The 24950-nt window shown below is 46.2% G+C and overlaps 11 non-coding genes and 2 pseudogenes across 11 annotated transcripts; all 13 read left to right on the top strand.

Moving 5' to 3' along the window:
- The first annotated feature begins 3199 nt into the window (after window positions 1-3199).
- On the top strand, window positions 3200-3387 carry LOC142692169 (U2 spliceosomal RNA). Its single transcript, XR_012860648.1, has one exon. It is a non-coding gene; the product is annotated as a U2 spliceosomal RNA (small nuclear RNA).
- A 1305-nt stretch (window positions 3388-4692) lies between these two features.
- LOC142691999 (U2 spliceosomal RNA) lies at window positions 4693-4883 on the top strand. Its single transcript, XR_012860498.1, has one exon. It is a non-coding gene; the product is annotated as a U2 spliceosomal RNA (small nuclear RNA).
- A 1292-nt stretch (window positions 4884-6175) lies between these two features.
- Window positions 6176-6366, top strand: LOC142691998 (U2 spliceosomal RNA). The gene has a single exon (XR_012860497.1). It is a non-coding gene; the product is annotated as a U2 spliceosomal RNA (small nuclear RNA).
- A 1290-nt stretch (window positions 6367-7656) lies between these two features.
- On the top strand, window positions 7657-7847 carry LOC142692139 (U2 spliceosomal RNA). Its single transcript, XR_012860624.1, has one exon. It is a non-coding gene; the product is annotated as a U2 spliceosomal RNA (small nuclear RNA).
- A 1292-nt stretch (window positions 7848-9139) lies between these two features.
- LOC142691997 (U2 spliceosomal RNA) lies at window positions 9140-9330 on the top strand. The gene has a single exon (XR_012860496.1). It is a non-coding gene; the product is annotated as a U2 spliceosomal RNA (small nuclear RNA).
- A 1298-nt stretch (window positions 9331-10628) lies between these two features.
- On the top strand, window positions 10629-10819 carry LOC142691996 (U2 spliceosomal RNA). Its single transcript, XR_012860495.1, has one exon. It is a non-coding gene; the product is annotated as a U2 spliceosomal RNA (small nuclear RNA).
- Window positions 10820-12118: 1299 nt separating this feature from the next.
- On the top strand, window positions 12119-12309 carry LOC142691995 (U2 spliceosomal RNA). Its single transcript, XR_012860494.1, has one exon. It is a non-coding gene; the product is annotated as a U2 spliceosomal RNA (small nuclear RNA).
- A 1308-nt stretch (window positions 12310-13617) lies between these two features.
- On the top strand, window positions 13618-13808 carry LOC142691994 (U2 spliceosomal RNA). The gene has a single exon (XR_012860493.1). It is a non-coding gene; the product is annotated as a U2 spliceosomal RNA (small nuclear RNA).
- Window positions 13809-18744: 4936 nt separating this feature from the next.
- LOC142692183 (U2 spliceosomal RNA) lies at window positions 18745-18814 on the top strand (annotated as a pseudogene).
- A 787-nt stretch (window positions 18815-19601) lies between these two features.
- Window positions 19602-19782, top strand: LOC142692171 (U2 spliceosomal RNA; annotated as a pseudogene).
- Window positions 19783-21085: 1303 nt separating this feature from the next.
- On the top strand, window positions 21086-21276 carry LOC142691992 (U2 spliceosomal RNA). The gene has a single exon (XR_012860491.1). It is a non-coding gene; the product is annotated as a U2 spliceosomal RNA (small nuclear RNA).
- Window positions 21277-22570: 1294 nt separating this feature from the next.
- Window positions 22571-22761, top strand: LOC142691990 (U2 spliceosomal RNA). Its single transcript, XR_012860490.1, has one exon. It is a non-coding gene; the product is annotated as a U2 spliceosomal RNA (small nuclear RNA).
- A 1314-nt stretch (window positions 22762-24075) lies between these two features.
- LOC142691989 (U2 spliceosomal RNA) lies at window positions 24076-24266 on the top strand. Its single transcript, XR_012860489.1, has one exon. It is a non-coding gene; the product is annotated as a U2 spliceosomal RNA (small nuclear RNA).
- The last annotated feature ends 684 nt before the right edge of the window (window positions 24267-24950 follow it).

Below are 24950 nucleotides of genomic sequence, written 5' to 3'. Positions count from 1 at the left end.
TTATGGGTCCTCGGACAAGAATGAAAGAGCTAGAATGCTAGAGATTTTACCCCTTTTTTTAAACGATTCAGAGCCACTTGTTTTAGCGGGTGATTTTAATTGTATTTTAAAGGGGGAACGCCGGTTCTCTAACTCAGTAAGCAGGAATTATGACAAAACCTCCTCATTATTAAAAGATATAGTTACTGATTTTAAACTTACTGATGTTTTTAAGAAATGTAACAGCAATTTATCTGCAGAGGCCGGCGTCACCTGGAGCAATGTGAACTGTAGCTCCAGGATCGATTTTATATTCTGCTCTTATCAAGTACTGCCTTTTAAATGTGATCTTAATCCCAATGTTTTATCTGATCATAAATTATTGTATTTTAAAGTTAAAAATGATATTGGGAAAAATACTGTCAAAAAAGCCTGGAAAATGAACGTTTCCCTTTTAGATGATCCGCAAATTTTATCTGATTTTATTACCTTTTATAAGGGCTGCAGACGGGTAAGACATCCAAATATGTCCATAGTCTCATGGTGGGAGAAAATAAAAATAAAAATAAGAGACTTTTTCATAAAAATCGGAAGGAGAAAAGCAAAAGAAAAACAGGATTTTTTTGCTAATTTGAATACCCGTCTGCAGACCCAATACAAGTTCAGAGAACAGGGTATGCAGGTGGAGGAGGAGATTATGGAGATTAGGAAGGAGATCTCCCAGTGCCTGGAGCAGAGAGGTAAGGAAATTGTCTTTCGTTCAAAAATGAAACACCTCGAGGAAAATGAGACCTGCTCCAGGTACTTTTTTAAGAAAATTAACGATAAGCATACCCTGTTAGACAATGTTGATGGAGATACAAACACTGACAATATTTTAAAAAAGGTACACAGATTTTATGCGGATCTTTTTAATATAAAGCTTGTTAATGTTGATTTGATGAACGACTCATTGAAGGAGGTTGACGCTGTTTTAAATCCTGTCTCCAAAGATTTTTTATTACAGGATATTACGGAACAGGAGATTTTAGATACCATCAAGAGTTTTAAAACAGGTAAAGTCCCTGGCCCTGATGGTATACCCATAGAGTTTTATGTCACATTTTATGGAGTTTTAAAAGAGGATCTCTATTCCCTTTTTACTCAAGTTTTTAGAACAAAAGCCCTCCCGGGGTCCTGGAAGAAAGGTGAGGTGTCCCTGCTTTATAAAAAGGGGGACAAAACAGATATTAAAAACTGGAGGCCTATCACCTTACTGAACACAGACTACAAAATAATGGCCAAGATTTGCGCGAATAGGCTAAAGGCTGTTATAGAGAAAATCGTCCACTCCAACCAAGTCTGTGGGATACCTGGGAGGAGCATATGGGACAATTTAAACCTTTTAAAAGATGCTATTGGTGATACGAAGGAGAGAAAAGGCAGATTGGCGGTTTTATCCATAGATTTCGAGAAAGCCTTTGATAGAGTATCACATTTTTATCTTTTTAAGGTTTTAGAAAAGATGGGTATACCAGAAGGCTTTTTACAGTCTCTGAAGGCCTTTTATGAAAATTGTACGAGCAAGATTTTAGTAAAGGGTTTTAAGACACAGGATGTCCTTTTAAACTCCGGAGTGAAGCAGGGGTGTCCCTTGTCCCCACTACTTTTTATATGTGCGATCGAGCCTCTACTCTGCAGATTGAGGAATGACAAGCAGATATGTGGAGTCCCCCTGCCGGGCGGGGGGGGACTAGAGGCAAAAGTAGTGGGGTACATGGATGATGTCGCGGTCCTGTGCAGGGACGCCCCGTCACTGCAAAAAGCATTACAACAGATATACCAATTTTGCTGCTCCTCCGGTTTTAAAGTCAATTTTAATAAAAGTAATATTTTAAATATTGGCAATATGATTTTACAGGACATTCCAGTCCCTGTGTCGGAGTCTGTACAGATTTTAGGGGTCTCCTTCAATGAGTCAAACAATGGTTTTATCAGTTGGGACTTGGTGGCACAAAAAGTTAATAAGAAAATTTGTTTATGGAATCTTAGAAAACTGACAATGGAGGGAAAAATTTTAATCACAAAAATGGTGATTTTACCAATTTTATTATATCTAAGTATGGTTTTCCCTCCCCCTGATATTTTATTAAAAAAGATTACCAAGGCATGTTTTACATTTTTATGGAATTCTAGGATGGAGAAGCTCAGGAGAGAAAAAGTGATGTTACCAAAGCTAATGGGTGGTAAAGATTTTCCAAATATAAAAGCATTTCTTTTAATCCATTTTTTTACACTGTGTCTTAATACTGTTTTTAAGGAACACTACTGGTCTTATTTTATCCGTTTTAACACTGGCTATTTTATGAGGAGGTACGGATGGTTCTCTACGGTTTTAAGCTCGCCATATGCTTTTAACCTGCCAGACCAGTATAAGATTTTAGAAAAAATAGTGAACCTTTTTAACCTAAAAGACAAAAGAATAGAAGATGTAAAAAATAGTAAATATGTTTTAAAGGAAATAAAAGAAAATGTTTTAATAGCCCCCATTAGCAATTTTAATGAAAACAAATGCAAAATTATCTGGAGCATGATTAATGCTAAATTCATTTTTAATTCACAGAAGGATCTGGCCTGGAGCTGCGCCCACGAGTGTCTTCCATGCCGGGCATTCCAGCATCGAAGGGGACTGACCAACTCGGCTGCGTGTCCAAGGGGAGGATGCCGCGATGACGAGACAGTCTTACATCTCTTTTGGCAATGTTATTTTTCACAATTCATATGGACAAAAATCCTCCCCTTGATGAAGAAGATAACCGGAATAAAGAGAATTACAAGTGAAGGCGTTTTTTACGGATGTCTGGAGTGCCCAACAAGGACTCAGAAAATTATGGCATGGAAGATTACTAACTGCGTTAAAGCAGCTCTGTGGGCGGCCAGGAATATTCTTTTATTCAAACATGAAATTTTATCTGTGAATGATATTTTAGGAATTTGTTTTTATGAAATGCACAAGTATTATCTTTTAGACAAAAAATTCTCTCCTGTTTTAAGTAGAAAATGGTTTTTTAGCGAATGGAATTCTATAATATGATGCCACCAAGTGCCCTTTTATAAATTGTATGATTTTAATCTGACAATTTGTATTTATTTTTTAACCATTGTTGTAAAATTTGAATCCCTGTAAAAATGTTGAAAAATGTTAATTTATTGTAAAACCTGAAAAATTTTAAATAAACGGTTACCCCCAAAGTTGGGGTAGTCAACTTAAAAAAATCTGTTCTTATCAGTTTAATATCTGATACGTCCCCTATCTGGGGACCATATATTAAATGGATTTTTAGAACAGGGAGATGGAAATAGAGCTTGCTCTGTCCACTCCACGCATTGACCTGGTATTGCAGTATTTCCAGGACCGGTGCACCCTTCCCTTATGTGTTTACTAAAATCAGATTCCAAAAGTGCTATTTGTGTTTGCTATTGTTTTTGTCTTTCTGATGGGATCTCCCCTTTTAATCCCATTATTTCAACACCTGTTGGACAATGCATGAGTGATAATGAGCTCATTGATTAAATGCAATTAATGAATAGATTGCCACCTCTTGTTGTGTGTCGTCTGTGTTTCTGTGTTTCCGGCATTTCACATTGGAACAGCTCATTCACCTTCCTTGTCTTCTCTCCGCCCTCCCTTTTAGGTAAGTTAAAGAGCTGCACCTGAGCCAGCCACTGATTGATTGATTGATTGATTGATTGATTGATTGATTGATTGATTGATGCAGCACCACAGTCAAATAGTGGAGTGGAGTAGGGGAACAGCAAACAGCCAATAAAGCAGCCCGCCCGCTCGCCTGCCCGCCACAATGGACCTACCTGTGTACACTAGATGGATGTGATGGAATGTACTGTCGTCCCTACATTTCAAGAAGAAGTAAGAATTGCAGTTGCAACAAAGCCTTGCTTGCCTACAAAGAGAGCAGCAATTTGGATTTGTTACTATGTTACCTAGAAGAATAACAAACTGTGCAAGGATGGAGGTTGTAGGAGCAAGGAGAAGTTGTCTGTAAAGTTGGTGGATGCCTATTTTCCATTTTGCAGTCCCTTGTCTCCCTCTTGTGGCCTCCTGGAGGCAAATAAATGTGCAAAAAAAAGACAGCCTGGCGGCCGGCTGTTGCAGTGTTGCCCTCTCAGGCAACACTGAGTGACTGACTGAGCCTCACCGTCTTATATAAAGTTCAGACGGAACTTTGCACGTGTCATAGTGGAGCCCTCAGGATTCCAGAGCCAGCTTTCTGACATCATAATGGGGCCTCAGAGATAAAAGCCTGGGCCCAGGCAGTGTTGGTCAGTGCTGCTCAGCAGGCAGCACTGGACTGGATTAAAGCTAATACAAGTTGTGAAGGGACAAGGGGTGGCTGTGGGCATGCACTTACTGCTGCTGCTGCTGCTGCTGCTGCTGCTGCTGCCAGTATTAGCACGGCAGGAGGGCATTTGGGCGTTGCCAAGAAGGCGTTTTTATGTCGATTCCTCCTCTTTCAGCACTGCATTGTGGTGCAAGCAAAAGAAGCAAATCCTGTGTAGCTTCCTCTCCGGCCTTTATTCACCTCCCGCTTAGTAGCTGTAAATGTGTGTGAGCCTGCAGGGCCCCATGGAATTGCCTAGAAGTAGGCTGAATCGCTGCAAGGGGGTGAACAGCAGTATTAGGCAGGCTCGGTCAACGCCAGGCCCATTCGGGTTATCGCTTCTCGGCCTTTTGGCTAAGATCAAGTGTAGTATCTGTTCTTATCAGTTTAATATCTGATACGTCCCCTATCTGGGGACCATATATTAAATGGATTTTTAGAACAGGGAGATGGAAATAGAGCTTGCTCTGTCCACTCCACGCATTGACCTGGTATTGCAGTATTTCCAGGACCGGTGCACCCTTCCCTTATGTGTTTACTAAAATCAGATTCCAAAAGTGCTATTTGTGTTTGCTATTGTTTTTGTCTTTCTGATGGGATCTCCCCTTTTAATCCCATTATTTCAACACCTGTTGGACAATGCATGAGTGATAATGAGCTCATTGATTAAATGCAATTAATGAATAGATTGCCACCTCTTGTTGTGTGTCGTCTGTGTTTCTGTGTTTCCGGCATTTCACATTGGAACAGCTCATTCACCTTCCTTGTCTTCTCTCCGCCCTCCCTTTTAGGTAAGTTAAATAGCTGCACCTGAGCCAGCCACTGATTGATTGATTGATTGATTGATTGATTGATTGATGCAGCACCACAGTCAAATAGTGGAGTGGAGTAGGGGAACAGCAAACAGCCAATAAAGCAGCCCGCCCGCTCGCCTGCCCGCCACAATGGACCTACCTGTGTACACTAGATGGATGTGATGGAATGTACTGTCGTCCCTACATTTCAAGAAGAAGTAAGAATTGCAGTTGCAACAAAGCCTTGCTTGCCTACAAAGAGAGCAGCAATTTGGATTTGTTACTATGTTACCTAGAAGAATAACAAACTGTGCAAGGATGGAGGTTGTAGGAGCAAGGAGAAGTTGTCTGTAAAGTTGGTGGATGCCTATTTTCCATTTTGCAGTCCCTTGTCTCCCTCTTGTGGCCTCCTGGAGGCAAATAAATGTGCAAAAAAAAGACAGCCTGGCGGCCGGCTGTTGCAGTGTTGCCCTCTCAGGCAACACTGAGTGACTGACTGAGCCTCACCGTCTTATATAAAGTTCAGACGGAACTTTGCACGTGTCATAGTGGAGCCCTCAGGATTCCAGAGCCAGCTTTCTGACATCATAATGGGGCCTCAGAGATAAAAGCCTGGGCCCAGGCAGTGTTGGTCAGTGCTGCTCAGCAGGCAGCACTGGACTGGATTAAAGCTAATACAAGTTGTGAAGGGACAAGGGGTGGCTGTGGGCATGCACTTACTGCTGCTGCTGCTGCTGCTGCTGCTGCTGCTGCCAGTATTTGCACGGCAGGAGGGCATTTGGGCGTTGCCAAGAAGGCGTTTTTATGTCGATTCCTCCTCTTTCAGCACTGCATTGTGGTGCAAGCAAAAGAAGCAAATCCTGTGTAGCTTCCTCTCCGGCCTTTATTCACCTCCCGCTTAGTAGCTGTAAATGTGTGTGAGCCTGCAGGGCCCCATGGAATTGCCTAGAAGTAGGCTGAATCGCTGCAAGGGGTGAACAGCAGTATTAGGCAGGCTCGGTCAACGCCAGGCCCATTCGGGTTATCGCTTCTCGGCCTTTTGGCTAAGATCAAGTGTAGTATCTGTTCTTATCAGTTTAATATCTGATACGTCCCCTATCTGGGGACCATATATTAAATGGATTTTTAGAACAGGGAGATGGAAATAGAGCTTGCTCTGTCCACTCCACGCATTGACCTGGTATTGCAGTATTTCCAGGACCGGTGCACCCTTCCCTTATGTGTTTACTAAAATCAGATTCCAAAAGTGCTATTTGTGTTTGCTATTGTTTTTGTCTTTCTGATGGGATCTCCCCTTTTAATCCCATTATTTCAACACCTGTTGGACAATGCATGAGTGATAATGAGCTCATTGATTAAATGCAATTAATGAATAGATTGCCACCTCTTGTTGTGTGTCGTCTGTGTTTCTGTGTTTCCGGCATTTCACATTGGAACAGCTCATTCACCTTCCTTGTCTTCTCTCCGCCCTCCCTTTTAGGTAAGTTAAATAGCTGCACCTGAGCCAGCCACTGATTGATTGATTGATTGATTGATTGATTGATTGATTGATGCAGCACCACAGTCAAATAGTGGAGTGGAGTAGGGGAACAGCAAACAGCCAATAAAGCAGCCCGCCCGCTCGCCTGCCCGCCACAATGGACCTACCTGTGTACACTAGATGGATGTGATGGAATGTACTGTCGTCCCTACATTTCAAGAAGAAGTAAGAATTGCAGTTGCAACAAAGCCTTGCTTGCCTACAAAGAGAGCAGCAATTTGGATTTGTTACTATGTTACCTAGAAGAATAACAAACTGTGCAAGGATGGAGGTTGTAGGAGCAAGGAGAAGTTGTCTGTAAAGTTGGTGGATGCCTATTTTCCATTTTGCAGTCCCTTGTCTCCCTCTTGTGGCCTCCTGGAGGCAAATAAATGTGCAAAAAAAAGACAGCCTGGCGGCCGGCTGTTGCAGTGTTGCCCTCTCAGGCAACACTGAGTGACTGACTGAGCCTCACCGTCTTATATAAAGTTCAGACGGAACTTTGCACGTGTCATAGTGGAGCCCTCAGGATTCCAGAGCCAGCTTTCTGACATCATAATGGGGCCTCAGAGATAAAAGCCTGGGCCCAGGCAGTGTTGGTCAGTGCTGCTCAGCAGGCAGCACTGGACTGGATTAAAGCTAATACAAGTTGTGAAGGAACAAGGGGTGGCTGTGGGCATGCACTTACTGCTGCTGCTGCTGCTGCTGCTGCTGCCAGTATTTGCACGGCAGGAGGGCATTTGGGCGTTGCCAAGAAGGCGTTTTTATGTCGATTCCTCCTCTTTCAGCACTGCATTGTGGTGCAAGCAAAAGAAGCAAATCCTGTGTAGCTTCCTCTCCGGCCTTTATTCACCTCCCGCTTAGTAGCTGTAAATGTGTGTGAGCCTGCAGGGCCCCGTGGAATTGCCTAGGAGTAGGCTGAATCGCTGCAAGGGGTGAACAGCAGTATTAGGCAGGCTCGGTCAACGCCAGGCCCATTCGGGTTATCGCTTCTCGGCCTTTTGGCTAAGATCAAGTGTAGTATCTGTTCTTATCAGTTTAATATCTGATACGTCCCCTATCTGGGGACCATATATTAAATGGATTTTTAGAACAGGGAGATGGAAATAGAGCTTGCTCTGTCCACTCCACGCATTGACCTGGTATTGCAGTATTTCCAGGACCGGTACACCCTTCCCTTATGTGTTTACTAAAATCAGATTCCAAAAGTGCTATTTGTGTTTGCTATTGTTTTTGTCTTTCTGATGGGATCTCCCCTTTTAATCCCATTATTTCAACACCTGTTGGACAATGCATGAGTGATAATGAGCTCATTGATTAAATGCAATTAATGAATAGATTGCCACCTCTTGTTGTGTGTCGTCTGTGTTTCTGTGTTTCCGGCATTTCACATTGGAACAGCTCATTCACCTTCCTTGTCTTCTCTCCGCCCTCCCTTTTAGGTAAGTTAAAGAGCTGCACCTGAGCCAGCCACTGATTGATTGATTGATTGATTGATTGATTGATTGATGCAGCACCACAGTCAAATAGTGGAGTGGAGTAGGGGAACAGCAAACAGCCAATAAAGCAGCCCGCCCGCTCGCCTGCCCGCCACAATGGACCTACCTGTGTACACTAGATGGATGTGATGGAATGTACTGTCGTCCCTACATTTCAAGAAGAAGTAAGAATTGCAGTTGCAACAAAGCCTTGCTTGCCTACAAAGAGAGCAGCAATTTGGATTTGTTACTATGTTACCTAGAAGAATAACAAACTGTGCAAGGATGGAGGTTGTAGGAGCAAGGAGAAGTTGTCTGTAAAGTTGGTGGATGCCTATTTTCCATTTTGCAGTCCCTTGTCTCCCTCTTGTGGCCTCCTGGAGGCAAATAAATGTGCAAAAAAAAGACAGCCTGGCGGCCGGCTGTTGCAGTGTTGCCCTCTCAGGCAACACTGAGTGACTGACTGAGCCTCACCGTCTTATATAAAGTTCAGACGGAACTTTGCACGTGTCATAGTGGAGCCCTCAGGATTCCAGAGCCAGCTTTCTGACATCATAATGGGGCCTCAGAGATAAAAGCCTGGGCCCAGGCAGTGTTGGTCAGTGCTGCTCAGCAGGCAGCACTGGACTGGATTAAAGCTAATACAAGTTGTGAAGGAACAAGGGGTGGCTGTGGGCATGCACTTACTGCTGCTGCTGCTGCTGCTGCTGCTGCTGCTGCCAGTATTTGCACGGCAGGAGGGCATTTGGGCGTTGCCAAGAAGGCGTTTTTATGTCGATTCCTCCTCTTTCAGCACTGCATTGTGGTGCAAGCAAAAGAAGCAAATCCTGTGTAGCTTCCTCTCCGGCCTTTATTCACCTCCCGCTTAGTAGCTGTAAATGTGTGTGAGCCTGCAGGGCCCCATGGAATTGCCTAGGAGTAGGCTGAATCGCTGCAAGGGGTGAACAGCAGTATTAGGCAGGCTCGGTCAACGCCAGGCCCATTCGGGTTATCGCTTCTCGGCCTTTTGGCTAAGATCAAGTGTAGTATCTGTTCTTATCAGTTTAATATCTGATACGTCCCCTATCTGGGGACCATATATTAAATGGATTTTTAGAACAGGGAGATGGAAATAGAGCTTGCTCTGTCCACTCCACGCATTGACCTGGTATTGCAGTATTTCCAGGACCGGTGCACCCTTCCCTTATGTGTTTACTAAAATCAGATTCCAAAAGTGCTATTTGTGTTTGCTATTGTTTTTGTCTTTCTGATGGGATCTCCCCTTTTAATCCCATTATTTCAACACCTGTTGGACAATGCATGAGTGATAATGAGCTCATTGATTAAATGCAATTAATGAATAGATTGCCACCTCTTGTTGTGTGTCGTCTGTGTTTCTGTGTTTCCGGCATTTCACATTGGAACAGCTCATTCACCTTCCTTGTCTTCTCTCCGCCCTCCCTTTTAGGTAAGTTAAAGAGCTGCACCTGAGCCAGCCACTGATTGATTGATTGATTGATTGATTGATTGATTGATTGATTGATTGATGCAGCACCACAGTCAAATAGTGGAGTGGAGTAGGGGAACAGCAAACAGCCAATAAAGCAGCCCGCCCGCTCGCCTGCCCGCCACAATGGACCTACCTGTGTACACTAGATGGATGTGATGGAATGTACTGTCGTCCCTACATTTCAAGAAGAAGTAAGAATTGCAGTTGCAACAAAGCCTTGCTTGCCTACAAAGAGAGCAGCAATTTGGATTTGTTACTATGTTACCTAGAAGAATAACAAACTGTGCAAGGATGGAGGTTGTAGGAGCAAGGAGAAGTTGTCTGTAAAGTTGGTGGATGCCTATTTTCCATTTTGCAGTCCCTTGTCTCCCTCTTGTGGCCTCCTGGAGGCAAATAAATGTGCAAAAAAAAGACAGCCTGGCGGCCGGCTGTTGCAGTGTTGCCCTCTCAGGCAACACTGAGTGACTGACTGAGCCTCACCGTCTTATATAAAGTTCAGACGGAACTTTGCACGTGTCATAGTGGAGCCCTCAGGATTCCAGAGCCAGCTTTCTGACATCATAATGGGGCCTCAGAGATAAAAGCCTGGGCCCAGGCAGTGTTGGTCAGTGCTGCTCAGCAGGCAGCACTGGACTGGATTAAAGCTAATACAAGTTGTGAAGGAACAAGGGGTGGCTGTGGGCATGCACTTACTGCTGCTGCTGCTGCTGCTGCTGCTGCCAGTATTTGCACGGCAGGAGGGCATTTGGGCGTTGCCAAGAAGGCATTTTTATGTTGATTCCTCCTCTTTCAGCACTGCATTGTGGTGCAAGCAAAAGAAGCAAATCCTGTGTAGCTTCCTCTCCGGCCTTTATTCACCTCCCGCTTAGTAGCTGTAAATGTGTGTGAGCCTGCAGGGCCCCATGGAATTGCCTAGGAGTAGGCTGAATCGCTGCAAGGGGTGAACAGCAGTATTAGGCAGGCTCGGTCAACGCCAGGCCCATTCGGGTTATCGCTTCTCGGCCTTTTGGCTAAGATCAAGTGTAGTATCTGTTCTTATCAGTTTAATATCTGATACGTCCCCTATCTGGGGACCATATATTAAATGGATTTTTAGAACAGGGAGATGGAAATAGAGCTTGCTCTGTCCACTCCACGCATTGACCTGGTATTGCAGTATTTCCAGGACCGGTGCACCCTTCCCTTATGTGTTTACTAAAATCAGATTCCAAAAGTGCTATTTGTGTTTGCTATTGTTTTTGTCTTTCTGATGGGATCTCCCCTTTTAATCCCATTATTTCAACACCTGTTGGACAATGCATGAGTGATAATGAGCTCATTGATTAAATGCAATTAATGAATAGATTGCCACCTCTTGTTGTGTGTCGTCTGTGTTTCTGTGTTTCCGGCATTTCACATTGGAACAGCTCATTCACCTTCCTTGTCTTCTCTCCGCCCTCCCTTTTAGGTAAGTTAAAGAGCTGCACCTGAGCCAGCCACTGATTGATTGATTGATTGATTGATTGATTGATTGATTGATTGATTGATTGATGCAGCACCACAGTCAAATAGTGGAGTGGAGTAGGGGAACAGCAAACAGCCAATAAAGCAGCCCGCCCGCTCGCCTGCCCGCCACAATGGACCTACCTGTGTACACTAGATGGATGTGATGGAATGTACTGTCGTCCCTACATTTCAAGAAGAAGTAAGAATTGCAGTTGCAACAAAGCCTTGCTTGCCTACAAAGAGAGCAGCAATTTGGATTTGTTACTATGTTACCTAGAAGAATAACAAACTGTGCAAGGATGGAGGTTGTAGGAGCAAGGAGAAGTTGTCTGTAAAGTTGGTGGATGCCTATTTTCCATTTTGCAGTCCCTTGTCTCCCTCTTGTGGCCTCCTGGAGGCAAATAAATGTGCAAAAAAAAGACAGCCTGGCGGCCGGCTGTTGCAGTGTTGCCCTCTCAGGCAACACTGAGTGACTGACTGAGCCTCACCGTCTTATATAAAGTTCAGACGGAACTTTGCACGTGTCATAGTGGAGCCCTCAGGATTCCAGAGCCAGCTTTCTGACATCATAATGGGGCCTCAGAGATAAAAGCCTGGGCCCAGGCAGTGTTGGTCAGTGCTGCTCAGCAGGCAGCACTGGACTGGATTAAAGCTAATACAAGTTGTGAAGGAACAAGGGGTGGCTGTGGGCATGCACTTACTGCTGCTGCTGCTGCTGCTGCTGCCAGTATTTGCACGGCAGGAGGGCATTTGGGCGTTGCCAAGAAGGCGTTTTTATGTCGATTCCTCCTCTTTCAGCACTGCATTGTGGTGCAAGCAAAAGAAGCAAATCCTGTGTAGCTTCCTCTCCGGCCTTTATTCACCTCCCGCTTAGTAGCTGTAAATGTGTGTGAGCCTGCAGGGCCCCATGGAATTGCCTAGGAGTAGGCTGAATCGCTGCAAGGGGTGAACAGCAGTATTAGGCAGGCTCGGTCAACGCCAGGCCCATTCGGGTTATCGCTTCTCGGCCTTTTGGCTAAGATCAAGTGTAGTATCTGTTCTTATCAGTTTAATATCTGATACGTCCCCTATCTGGGGACCATATATTAAATGGATTTTTAGAACAGGGAGATGGAAATAGAGCTTGCTCTGTCCACTCCACGCATTGACCTGGTATTGCAGTATTTCCAGGACCGGTGCACCCTTCCCTTATGTGTTTACTAAAATCAGATTCCAAAAGTGCTATTTGTGTTTGCTATTGTTTTTGTCTTTCTGATGGGATCTCCCCTTTTAATCCCATTATTTCAACACCTGTTGGACAATGCATGAGTGATAATGAGCTCATTGATTAAATGCAATTAATGAATAGATTGCCACCTCTTGTTGTGTGTCGTCTGTGTTTCTGTGTTTCCGGCATTTCACATTGGAACAGCTCATTCACCTTCCTTGTCTTCTCTCCGCCCTCCCTTTTAGGTAAGTTAAAGAGCTGCACCTGAGCCAGCCACTGATTGATTGATTGATTGATTGATTGATTGATTGATTGATTGATTGATTGATGCAGCACCACAGTCAAATAGTGGAGTGGAGTAGGGGAACAGCAAACAGCCAATAAAGCAGCCCGCCCGCTCGCCTGCCCGCCACAATGGACCTACCTGTGTACACTAGATGGATGTGATGGAATGTACTGTCGTCCCTACATTTCAAGAAGAAGTAAGAATTGCAGTTGCAACAAAGCCTTGCTTGCCTACAAAGAGAGCAGCAATTTGGATTTGTTACTATGTTACCTAGAAGAATAACAAACAGTGCAAGGATGGAGGTTGTAGGAGCAAGGAGAAGTTGTCTGTAAAGTTGGTGGATGCCTATTTTCCATTTTGCAGTCCCTTGTCTCCCTCTTGTGGCCTCCTGGAGACAAATAAATGTGCAAAAAAAAGACAGCCTGGCGGCCGGCTGTTGCAGTGTTGCCCTCTCAGGCAACACTGAGTGACTGACTGAGCCTCACCGTCTTATATAAAGTTCAGACGGAACTTTGCACGTGTCATAGTGGAGCCCTCAGGATTCCAGAGCCAGCTTTCTGACATCATAATGGGGCCTCAGAGATAAAAGCCTGGGCCCAGGCAGTGTTGGTCAGTGCTGGTCAGCAGGCAGCACTGGACTGGATTAAAGCTAATACAAGTTGTGAAGGAACAAGGGGTGGCTGTGGGCATGCACTTACTGCTGCTGCTGCTGCTGCTGCTGCTGCTGCTGCCAGTATTTGCACGGCAGGAGGGCATTTGGGCGTTGCCAAGAAGGCGTTTTTATGTCGATTCCTCCTCTTTCAGCACTGCATTGTGGTGCAAGCAAAAGAAGCAAATCCTGTGTAGCTTCCTCTCCGGCCTTTATTCACCTCCCGCTTAGTAGCTGTAAATGTGTGTGAGCCTGCAGGGCCCCATGGAATTGCCTAGGAGTAGGCTGAATCGCTGCAAGGGGTGAACAGCAGTATTAGGCAGGCTCGGTCAACGCCAGGCCCATTCGGGTTATCGCTTCTCGGCCTTTTGGCTAAGATCAAGTGTAGTATCTGTTCTTATCAGTTTAATATCTGATACGTCCCCTATCTGGGGACCATATATTAAATGGATTTTTAGAACAGGGAGATGGAAATAGAGCTTGCTCTGTCCACTCCACGCATTGACCTGGTATTGCAGTATTTCCAGGACCGGTGCACCCTTCCCTTATGTGTTTACTAAAATCAGATTCCAAAAGTGCTATTTGTGTTTGCTATTGTTTTTGTCTTTCTGATGGGATCTCCCCTTTTAATCCCATTATTTCAACACCTGTTGGACAATGCATGAGTGATAATGAGCTCATTGATTAAATGCAATTAATGAATAGATTGCCACCTCTTGTTGTGTGTCGTCTGTGTTTCTGTGTTTCCGGCATTTCACATTGGAACAGCTCATTCACCTTCCTTGTCTTCTCTCCGCCCTCCCTTTTAGGTAAGTTAAAGAGCTGCACCTGAGCCAGCCACTGATTGATTGATTGATTGATTGATTGATTGATTGATTGATGCAGCACCACAGTCAAATAGTGGAGTGGAGTAGGGGAACAGCAAACAGCCAATAAAGCAGCCCGCCCGCTCGCCTGCCCGCCACAATGGACCTACCTGTGTACACTAGATGGATGTGATGGAATGTACTGTCGTCCCTACATTTCAAGAAGAAGTAAGAATTGCAGTTGCAACAAAGCCTTGCTTGCCTACAAAGAGAGCAGCAATTTGGATTTGTTACTATGTTACCTAGAAGAATAACAAACTGTGCAAGGATGGAGGTTGTAGGAGCAAGGAGAAGTTGTCTGTAAAGTTGGTGGATGCCTATTTTCCATTTTGCAGTCCCTTGTCTCCCTCTTGTGGCCTCCTGGAGGCAAATAAATGTGCAAAAAAAAGACAGCCTGGCGGCCGGCTGTTGCAGTGTTGCAGTGGCGGACACAGACTGCAAAAGGCCCCTGTGCAGATAATGTGCCAGGGCCCCCCCCCCCCCACCCCGCAAACTTCTCATGGCCGACGGTCCGCTTTCAGCTGCATCGCTGGGTCTCCTAAGTGACCCAACAATGCAGCACTAGCAGCCGGGGCGTCACTAAGGCTGGGTTCACACACACACTATTTACGGACGTAATTTGGGCGTTTTAGCATTGAATTACATCCGAAAATGCGGCTCAAAAGCGTCGGAAAACATCTGCCCATTCATTTGAATGGGTCTTACGATGTTCTGTGCCGATGGTCATTTTTTTTTACGCGCCGCTGTCGAAAGGCGGCGCGTAAAAAACTGCCTGTCACTTCTTCAGATGTAAATGGAGCCGTTTTCCATGGACTCCATGGAAAACCAGCTTCAATTACTTCCGTAGTGGACGCAGCAAAAGACGCCTGCACATGCCATTACGGCTGAAATTACGGTGCTGTTTTCTCCTGAAAACAGCACAGTAATTTCAGCCGTAACAGACGCTGCCGTGTGAACATACCCTCAGGGCTTAAAATGTCCGGGAAATAGCCCCAATACATATGTGTCCGCCCCAAAAAAAAGTGTGTGTATAGGAGACAGCATAGCATATCTATAGCACTACGACCCTATAAACTATGGATAGGATTAGATACAGTGGCTGAGCAGACAGTATCACACATGATAGGATTAGATACAGTGGCTCAGAAGGCAGTATCACACATGATAGGATTAGATACACAGCTCAGCAGACAGTATCACACATGATAGGATTAGATACAGTGGCCCAGCAGACAGTATCACACATGATAGGATTAGATACAGTGGCTCAGCAGACAGTACCACACATGATAGGATTAGATACAGTGGCTCAGCAGACAGTACCACACATGATAGGATTAGATACAGTGGCTCAGCAGACAGTATCACACATGATAGGATTAGATACAGTGGCTCAGCAGACAGTACCACACATTATAGGATTAGATACAGTGGCTCAGCAGACAGTATCACACATGATAGGATTAGATACAGTGGCTCAGCAGACAGTATCACACATGATCGGATTAGATATAGGGCCCAGCACAGTATCATACATGATTGGATTAGATACACAGCTCAGCAGACTGTATCACACATGATAGGATTAGATACAGGGCCCAGCTCGCTGACATTGCGGCTCCAGCGCTGGACCCAGGAAAGGTAAGAATAATAATTTTGCTTCTTTGTGTTACTGATTATTTTTGTGTGTTTGTGTTTTTTTTACAGGTTCGGTTGTTGGACTTCGGATACGAGGACTTCAATGACGGCGTTTTTTTTATTCTCAATAAAATGGTTAATGAGGGTTGTGTTTTTATTTCAATAAAAAAAAATTCTATGTGCTTGTATCTTTTTAAACTTTATTATCACCGCCTTAGTAATGGCCGCTGGCTGATTGACAACCTCCATTACTAAGGCGAGGCTTAATGTTAGCCGGTGCAGAGTCTACACTAACCCCCATTATTACCCCGGTACCCACCGCCACCAGGGGTACTGGGAAGAGCCGGGTACAAACCAGTACCCGACCAGCTGTAGTGACGGGCAGGCACCGGGGTGGCCGCAGGCTGGTAGTATTAGGCTGGGGAAGGCCAAAAACAGTGGCCCTTCCCACCCTTGTAATGCTGCCTGCTGCTGCTGTGTTGTATCTGGCTGGTTATGAAAATTGGGGGGGACCCGACATCGTTCTTTCCAATTATTTTTTAAATGACGTGGCGTCCCCCCCATTTTCATAACCAGCCAGATACAATAAAGCAGCAGCAGCCTAGCATCACCAGGGTAGGAAGGGCCACTGTATCTGGCCTTTCCCCTCCTGATAATACCAGCCTGCGGCCACCCCAGTGGCCGACCATCACTACAGATGGTCAGGTACTGGATCGTACCCGGCTCTTCCCAGCACCCCTGGTGGCGGTGGGTACCGGGGTAATAAAGGGGGTTAGTGTTAGCCTCTGCACCGGCTAACACTAAGCCCTGCCTTAGCAATGGATGCTGTCAATCAGCCGGCGGCCATTACTAAGGCGGTAGTAATATAGTTTAAAAAAAACCACAAAGACATAGAAAAAATATTTTATTGAAATAAAAAAAAAAAACACAACCCTCATTAACCATTTTATTAATAAAAAAAAAAGCTGTCATCGAAGTAGTCCTGGAATCCGCCGTAGTCCAACGACCGAACCTGTAAGAAAACACACAAAAAATGATTAGTAACACATGTGTTAGGGTATGTGCACACACACTAATTACGTCCGTAATTGACGGACGTATTTCGGCCGCAAGTACCGGACCGAACACAGTGCAGGGAGCCGGGCTCCTAGCATCATACTTATGTACGACGCTAGGAGTCCCTGCCTCGCTGCAGGACAACTGTGTCGTACTGAAAACATGATTACAGTACGGGACAGTTGTCCCACAGCGAGGCAGGGACTCCTAGCATCGTACATAAGTATAATGCTAGGAGCCCGGCTCCCTGCACTGTGTTCGGTCCGGTACTTGCGGCCGAAATACGTCCGTCAATTACGGACGTAATTAGTGTCTGTGCACATACCCTAAAGCTTAGATACAGGGCCCATGTGTGATACTGTCTGTGGGACCCTGTATCTAAGCCTACCACAAGGTAGGCTTAGATACAGGGTCCAGCAGACAGTAATCTTATACAGTATAAGATTACTGTGTGCTGGGGCCCTGTATCTAAACCTACAGTGTGGTAGGCTTAGATACAGGGCCCAGCAGACAGGATCACGCATGGGCCATGTATCTAAGCCTACCATGTGATTGGCTTAGATACAGGGCCCAGCAGACAGCATCACACAATCTGTGATCCTGTCTCATGGGCCCCCTAAGCCTGCTACATCGTAGGCTTAGGGGTTGTGCAGTCCCTAAACATTGATGGCCTATCCTCAGGATAGGCCATCAATAGCTGATGTGTCGCCCGGGACCCGCAAATCAGCTGTTTTGAAGGGGCCGCAGCACTCGTACGAGAGCTGCTTCCCCTTCATTTCACTACTCGCCCACACTGTGAATCGCCGAAACCGATTCACAGTGTGACCGGAATGAAGTGACAGGAATGAAGGGGAGCAGCTCTCGTACGAGTGCTGCGGCCCCTTCAAAACAGCTGATTGGCGGGTCCCAGGAGTCGGACCCCGCCAGTCAGGGCTATCTTACCTTCCTCTTCGGCCGCGGCGGGAGTTCTGTCGTCTCGATGCTGTGCGCGGCGCATAGCGCTGTGACGTCATGTGCTGCGCACAGCGCCTGACGTCAGGACCTCCGCTGCGATCCGGAACCAGGAAGGTAAGTAAAGTATGTTACTATAGTAACAGGGGCCCGCGGCCCGAGTTACTATAGTAACTTTTTATTGATGTGGTGCGGGGGGCCGTGGGCCCCCCTGGCTTCGGGGCCCGGTCGCAATTGCGACCGCTGCGACCCCTATAGCTACGCCAGTGGTCCACGGGCCTCTGTCTCAGTCCTCAGCATCGCGCAGCTGAGAACTGAGTCGGCCAGCAGAGGAACGGGCCCCCTTCCCACGCGGGGCCCTTGTGCAGCTGCACCGGCTGCACATGCGGTATGTCCGCCCCTGCAGTGTTGCCCTCTCAGGCAACACTGAGTGACTGACTGAGCCTCACCGTCTTATATAAAGTTCAGACGGAACTTTGCACGTGTCATAGTGGAGCCCTCAGGATTCCAGAGCCAGCTTTCTGACATCATAATGGGGCCTCAGAGATAAAAGCCTGGGCCCAGGCAGTGTTGGTCAGTGCTGCTCAGCAGGCAGCACTGGACTGGATTAAAGCTAATACAAGTTGTGAAGGAACAAGGGGTGGCTGTGGGCATGCACTTACTGCTGCTGCTGCTGCTGCTGCTGCTGCTGCTGCTGCCAGTATTTGCACGGCAGGAGGGCATTTGGGCGTTGCCAAGAAGGCGTTTTTATGTCGATTCCTCCTCTTTCAGCACTGCATTGTGGTGCAAGCAAAAGAAGCAAATCCTGTGTAGCTTCCTCTCCGGCCTTTATTCACCTCCCGCTTAGTAGCTGTAAATGTGTGTGAGCCTGCAGGGCCCCATGGAATTGCCTAGGAGTAGGCTGAATCGCTGCAAGGGGTGAACAGCAGTATTAGGCAGGCTCGGTCAACGCCAGGCCCATTCGGGTTATCGCTTCTCGGCCTTTTGGCTAAGATCAAGTGTAGTACCTGCTCAAGCTGAGGTTAGTAATCATCCCTGCCGGTGGTACGTGGGCCATCGTAGGGGGATGACAGAACGCCGAGGTGAGGGCAGGGAACCACAACGGTCATCGCTCTGGTGTACGCATTTGGTTTAAAGGTACCATTTGTAGGTGACCAGGCGACCGCCGGATCGAGGTCATTAGGCCGGGTAGTTTGGAAGCCCGAGTTGCTATGTGCCCCAGGGCTGGTGACCCTGGGGTGCCCTAACTCACTGGGGGTGGGATCCCACTGAGTGAAGGCACACTTGCACGCACTCTCTTTCACGCTATATGAGCACACACCTTTATTCTCCCGGCCTTCTGGCTGGGAGATGAGGAATTTTTTATACCTGGCGGATGTCCAGGCTGTATCACAGCGCACATCCACTTATTTAATTTTGTTTTTCACTGTGTGTTTGTCACGTTTGTCACAAGGATTTTGGGATGCGGTGCCCTTTTGGGACCCTCCTGAGGTCTAGGGGGAAAATGTGTGGCCTTCTGGTTCCTTTTTCCCCTGCAACCCGGCCTCCCTTCTTCGGAGGGGAGGTGCAACTAGGATGCAGGCTCCTAGGTGGACACTGGGGTGGCAGCCCAGGTAGAAGCCTAGGAGTGTGTTTGGGTCTCCCTAAGCTTCGGCGAGGGGGGACCATCGATCCTTGATCCTCTAGGCCTATGGTTTGGAGGGTCAGGGAATGGTTATGCGGGGCCTCTCTCTTTTAAGAGAAGGGCTGCGATAGACCGCATCCTTGTGCACTTTTTGTGTGGCACCTCTGCACTTTTTATGCACTTGGGTGATAGAAAGCACGACTCGGGCTTTCAATAAAAAAAAAAAAAATCTGTTCTTATCAGTTTAATATCTGATACGTCCCCTATCTGGGGACCATATATTAAATGGATTTTTAGAACAGGGAGATGGAAATAGAGCTTGCTCTGTCCACTCCACGCATTGACCTGGTATTGCAGTATTTCCAGGACCGGTGCACCCTTCCCTTATGTGTTTACTAAAATCAGATTCCAAAAGTGCTATTTGTGTTTGCTATTGTTTTTGTCTTTCTGATGGGATCTCCCCTTTTAATCCCATTATTTCAACACCTGTTGGACAATGCATGAGTGATAATGAGCTCATTGATTAAATGCAATTAATGAATAGATTGCCACCTCTTGTTGTGTGTCGTCTGTGTTTCTGTGTTTCCGGCATTTCACATTGGAACAGCTCATTCACCTTCCTTGTCTTCTCTCCGCCCTCCCTTTTAGGTAAGTTAAAGAGCTGCACCTGAGCCAGCCACTGATTGATTGATTGATTGATTGATTGATTGATTGATTGATTGATTGATTGATTGATTGATTGATGCAGCACCACAGTCAAATAGTGGAGTGGAGTAGGGGAACAGCAAACAGCCAATAAAGCAGCCCGCCCGCTCGCCTGCCCGCCACAATGGACCTACCTGTGTACACTAGATGGATGTGATGGAATGTACTGTCGTCCCTACATTTCAAGAAGAAGTAAGAATTGCAGTTGCAACAAAGCCTTGCTTGCCTACAAAGAGAGCAGCAATTTGGATTTGTTACTATGTTACCTAGAAGAATAACAAACTGTGCAAGGATTAGGAGCAAGGAGAAGTTGTCTGTAAAGTTGGTGGATGCCTATTTTCCATTTTGCAGTCCCTTGTCTCCCTCTTGTGGCCTCCTGGAGGCAAATAAATGTGCAAAAAAAAGACAGCCTGGCGGCCGGCTGTTGCAGTGTTGCCCTCTCAGGCAACACTGAGTGACTGACTGAGCCTCACCGTCTTATATAAAGTTCAGACGGAACTTTGTACGTGTCATAGTGGAGCCCTAAGGATTCCAGAGCCAGCTTTCTGACATCATAATGGGGCCTCAGAGATAAAAGCCTGGGCCCAGGCAGTGTTGGACAGTGCTGCTCAGCAGGCAGCACTGGACTGGATTAAAGCTAATACAAGTTGTGAAGGAACAAGGGGTGGCTGTGGGCATGCACTTACTGCTGCTGCTGCTGCTGCTGCTGCCAGTATTTGCACGGCAGGAGGGCATTTGGGCGTTGCCAAGAAGGCGTTTTTATGTCGATTCCTCCTCTTTCAGCACTGCATTGTGGTGCAAGCAAAAGAAGCAAATCCTGTGTAGCTTCCTCTCCGGCCTTTATTCACCTCCCGCTTAGTAGCTGTAAATGTGTGTGAGCCTGCAGGGCCCCATGGAATTGCCTAGGAGTAGGCTGAATCGCTGCAAGGGGTGAACAGCAGTATTAGGCAGGCTCGGTCAACGCCAGGCCCATTCGGGTTATCGCTTCTCGGCCTTTTGGCTAAGATCAAGTGTAGTATCTGTTCTTATCAGTTTAATATCTGATACGTCCCCTATCTGGGGACCATATATTAAATGGATTTTTAGAACAGGGAGATGGAAATAGAGCTTGCTCTGTCCACTCCACGCATTGACCTGGTATTGCAGTATTTCCAGGACCGGTGCACCCTTCCCTTATGTGTTTACTAAAATCAGATTCCAAAAGTGCTATTTGTGTTTGCTATTGTTTTTGTCTTTCTGATGGGATCTCCCCTTTTAATCCCATTATTTCAACACCTGTTGGACAATGCATGAGTGATAATGAGCTCATTGATTAAATGCAATTAATGAATAGATTGCCACCTCTTGTTGTGTGTCGTCTGTGTTTCTGTGTTTCCGGCATTTCACATTGGAACAGCTCATTCACCTTCCTTGTCTTCTCTCCGCCCTCCCTTTTAGGTAAGTTAAAGAGCTGCACCTGAGCCAGCCACTGATTGATTGATTGATTGATTGATTGATTGATTGATTGATTGATGCAGCACCACAGTCAAATAGTGGAGTGGAGTAGGGGAACAGCAAACAGCCAATAAAGCAGCCCGCCCGCTCGCCTGCCCGCCACAATGGACCTACCTGTGTACACTAGATGGATGTGATGGAATGTACTGTCGTCCCTACATTTCAAGAAGAAGTAAGAATTGCAGTTGCAACAAAGCCTTGCTTGCCTACAAAGAGAGCAGCAATTTGGATTTGTTACTATGTTACCTAGAAGAATAACAAACTGTGCAAGGATGGAGGTTGTAGGAGCAAGGAGAAGTTGTCTGTAAAGTTGGTGGATGCCTATTTTCCATTTTGCAGTCCCTTGTCTCCCTCTTGTGGCCTCCTGGAGGCAAATAAATGTGCAAAAAAAAGACAGCCTGGCGGCCGGCTGTTGCAGTGTTGCCCTCTCAGGCAACACTGAGTGACTGACTGAGCCTCACCGTCTTATATAAAGTTCAGACGGAACTTTGCACGTGTCATAGTGGAGCCCTCAGGATTCCAGAGCCAGCTTTCTGACATCATAATGGGGCCTCAGAGATAAAAGCCTGGGCCCAGGCAGTGTTGGTCAGTGCTGCTCAGCAGGCAGCACTGGACTGGATTAAAGCTAATACAAGTTGTGAAGGGACAAGGGGTGGCTGTGGGCATGCACTTACTGCTGCTGCTGCTGCTGCTGCTGCTGCCAGTATTTGCACGGCAGGAGGGCATTTGGGCGTTGCCAAGAAGGCGTTTTTATGTCGATTCCTCCTCTTTCAGCACTGCATTGTGGTGCAAGCAAAAGAAGCAAATCCTGTGTAGCTTCCTCTCCGGCCTTTATTCACCTCCCGCTTAGTAGCTGTAAATGTGTGTGAGCCTGCAGGGCCCCATGGAATTGCCTAGGAGTAGGCTGAATCGCTGCAAGGGGTGAACAGCAGTATTAGGCAGGCTCGGTCAACGCCAGGCCCATTCGGGTTATCGCTTCTCGGCCTTTTGGCTAAGATCAAGTGTAGTATCTGTTCTTATCAGTTTAATATCTGATACGTCCCCTATCTGGGGACCATATATTAAATGGATTTTTAGAACAGGGAGATGGAAATAGAGCTTGCTCTGTCCACTCCACGCATTGACCTGGTATTGCAGTATTTCCAGGACCGGTGCACCCTTCCCTTATGTGTTTACTAAAATCAGATTCCAAAAGTGCTATTTGTGTTTGCTATTGTTTTTGTCTTTCTGATGGGATCTCCCCTTTTAATCCCATTATTTCAACACCTGTTGGACAATGCATGAGTGATAATGAGCTCATTGATTAAATGCAATTAATGAATAGATTGCCACCTCTTGTTGTGTGTCGTCTGTGTTTCTGTGTTTCCGGCATTTCACATTGGAACAGCTCATTCACCTTCCTTGTCTTCTCTCTGCCCTCCCTTTTAGGTAAGTTAAAGAGCTGCACCTGAGCCAGCCACTGATTGATTGATTGATTGATTGATTGATTGATTGATTGATTGATTGATTGATTGATTGATTGATGCAGCACCACAGTCAAATAGTGGAGTGGAGTAGGGGAACAGCAAACAGCCAATAAAGCAGCCCGCCCGCTCGCCTGCCCGCCACAATGGACCTACCTGTGTACACTAGATGGATGTGATGGAATGTACTGTCGTCCCTACATTTCAAGAAGAAGTAAGAATTGCAGTTGCAACAAAGCCTTGCTTGCCTACAAAGAGAGCAGCAATTTGGATTTGTTACTATGTTACCTAGAAGAATAACAAACTGTGCAAGGATGGAGGTTGTAGGAGCAAGGAGAAGTTGTCTGTAAAGTTGGTGGATGCCTATTTTCCATTTTGCAGTCCCTTGTCTCCCTCTTGTGGCCTCCTGGAGGCAAATAAATGTGCAAAAAAAAGACAGCCTGGCGGCCGGCTGTTGCAGTGTTGCCCTCTCAGGCAACACTGAGTGACTGACTGAGCCTCACCGTCTTATATAAAGTTCAGACGGAACTTTGCACGTGTCATAGTGGAGCCCTCAGGATTCCAGAGCCAGCTTTCTGACATCATAATGGGGCCTCAGAGATAAAAGCCTGGGCCCAGGCAGTGTTGGTCAGTGCTGCTCAGCAGGCAGCACTGGACTGGATTAAAGCTAATACAAGTTGTGAAGGAACAAGGGGTGGCTGTGGGCATGCACTTACTGCTGCTGCTGCTGCTGCTGCTGCTGCCAGTATTTGCACGGCAGGAGGGCATTTGGGCGTTGCCAAGAAGGCGTTTTTATGTCGATTCCTCCTCTTTCAGCACTGCATTGTGGTGCAAGCAAAAGAAGCAAATCCTGTGTAGCTTCCTCTCCGGCCTTTATTCACCTCCCGCTTAGTAGCTGTAAATGTGTGTGAGCCTGCAGGGCCCCATGGAATTGCCTAGGAGTAGGCTGAATCGCTGCAAGGGGTGAACAGCAGTATTAGGCAGGCTCGGTCAACGCCAGGCCCATTCGGGTTATCGCTTCTCGGCCTTTTGGCTAAGATCAAGTGTAGTATCTGTTCTTATCAGTTTAATATCTGATACGTCCCCTATCTGGGGACCATATATTAAATGGATTTTTAGAACAGGGAGATGGAAATAGAGCTTGCTCTGTCCACTCCACGCATTGACCTGGTATTGCAGTATTTCCAGGACCGGTGCACCCTTCCCTTATGTGTTTACTAAAATCAGATTCCAAAAGTGCTATTTGTGTTTGCTATTGTTTTTGTCTTTCTGATGGGATCTCCCCTTTTAATCCCATTATTTCAACACCTGTTGGACAATGCATGAGTGATAATGAGCTCATTGATTAAATGCAATTAATGAATAGATTGCCACCTCTTGTTGTGTGTCGTCTGTGTTTCTGTGTTTCCGGCATTTCACATTGGAACAGCTCATTCACCTTCCTTGTCTTCTCTCCGCCCTCCCTTTTAGGTAAGTTAAAGAGCTGCACCTGAGCCAGCCATTGATTGATTGATTGATTGATTGATTGATTGATTGATTGATGCAGCACCACAGTCAAATAGTGGAGTGGAGTAGGGGAACAGCAAACAGCCAATAAAGCAGCCCGCCCGCTCGCCTGCCCGCCACAATGGACCTACCTGTGTACACTAGATGGATGTGATGGAATGTACTGTCGTCCCTACATTTCAAGAAGAAGTAAGAATTGCAGTTGCAACAAAGCCTTGCTTGCCTACAAAGAGAGCAGCAATTTGGATTTGTTACTATGTTACCTAGAAGAATAACAAACTGTGCAAGGATGGAGGTTGTAGGAGTAAGGAGAAGTTGTCTGTAAAGTTGGTGGATGCCTATTTTCCATTTTGCAGTCCCTTGTCTCCCTCTTGTGGCCTCC

This window comes from Rhinoderma darwinii (assembly GCF_050947455.1).
Source record: "Rhinoderma darwinii isolate aRhiDar2 chromosome 5 unlocalized genomic scaffold, aRhiDar2.hap1 SUPER_5_unloc_39, whole genome shotgun sequence".
NCBI lineage: Eukaryota > Metazoa > Chordata > Amphibia > Anura > Rhinodermatidae > Rhinoderma > Rhinoderma darwinii.
Note: the sequence above shows the minus strand (reverse complement) of the source record. Positions and strands in the feature narration are given on the sequence as shown.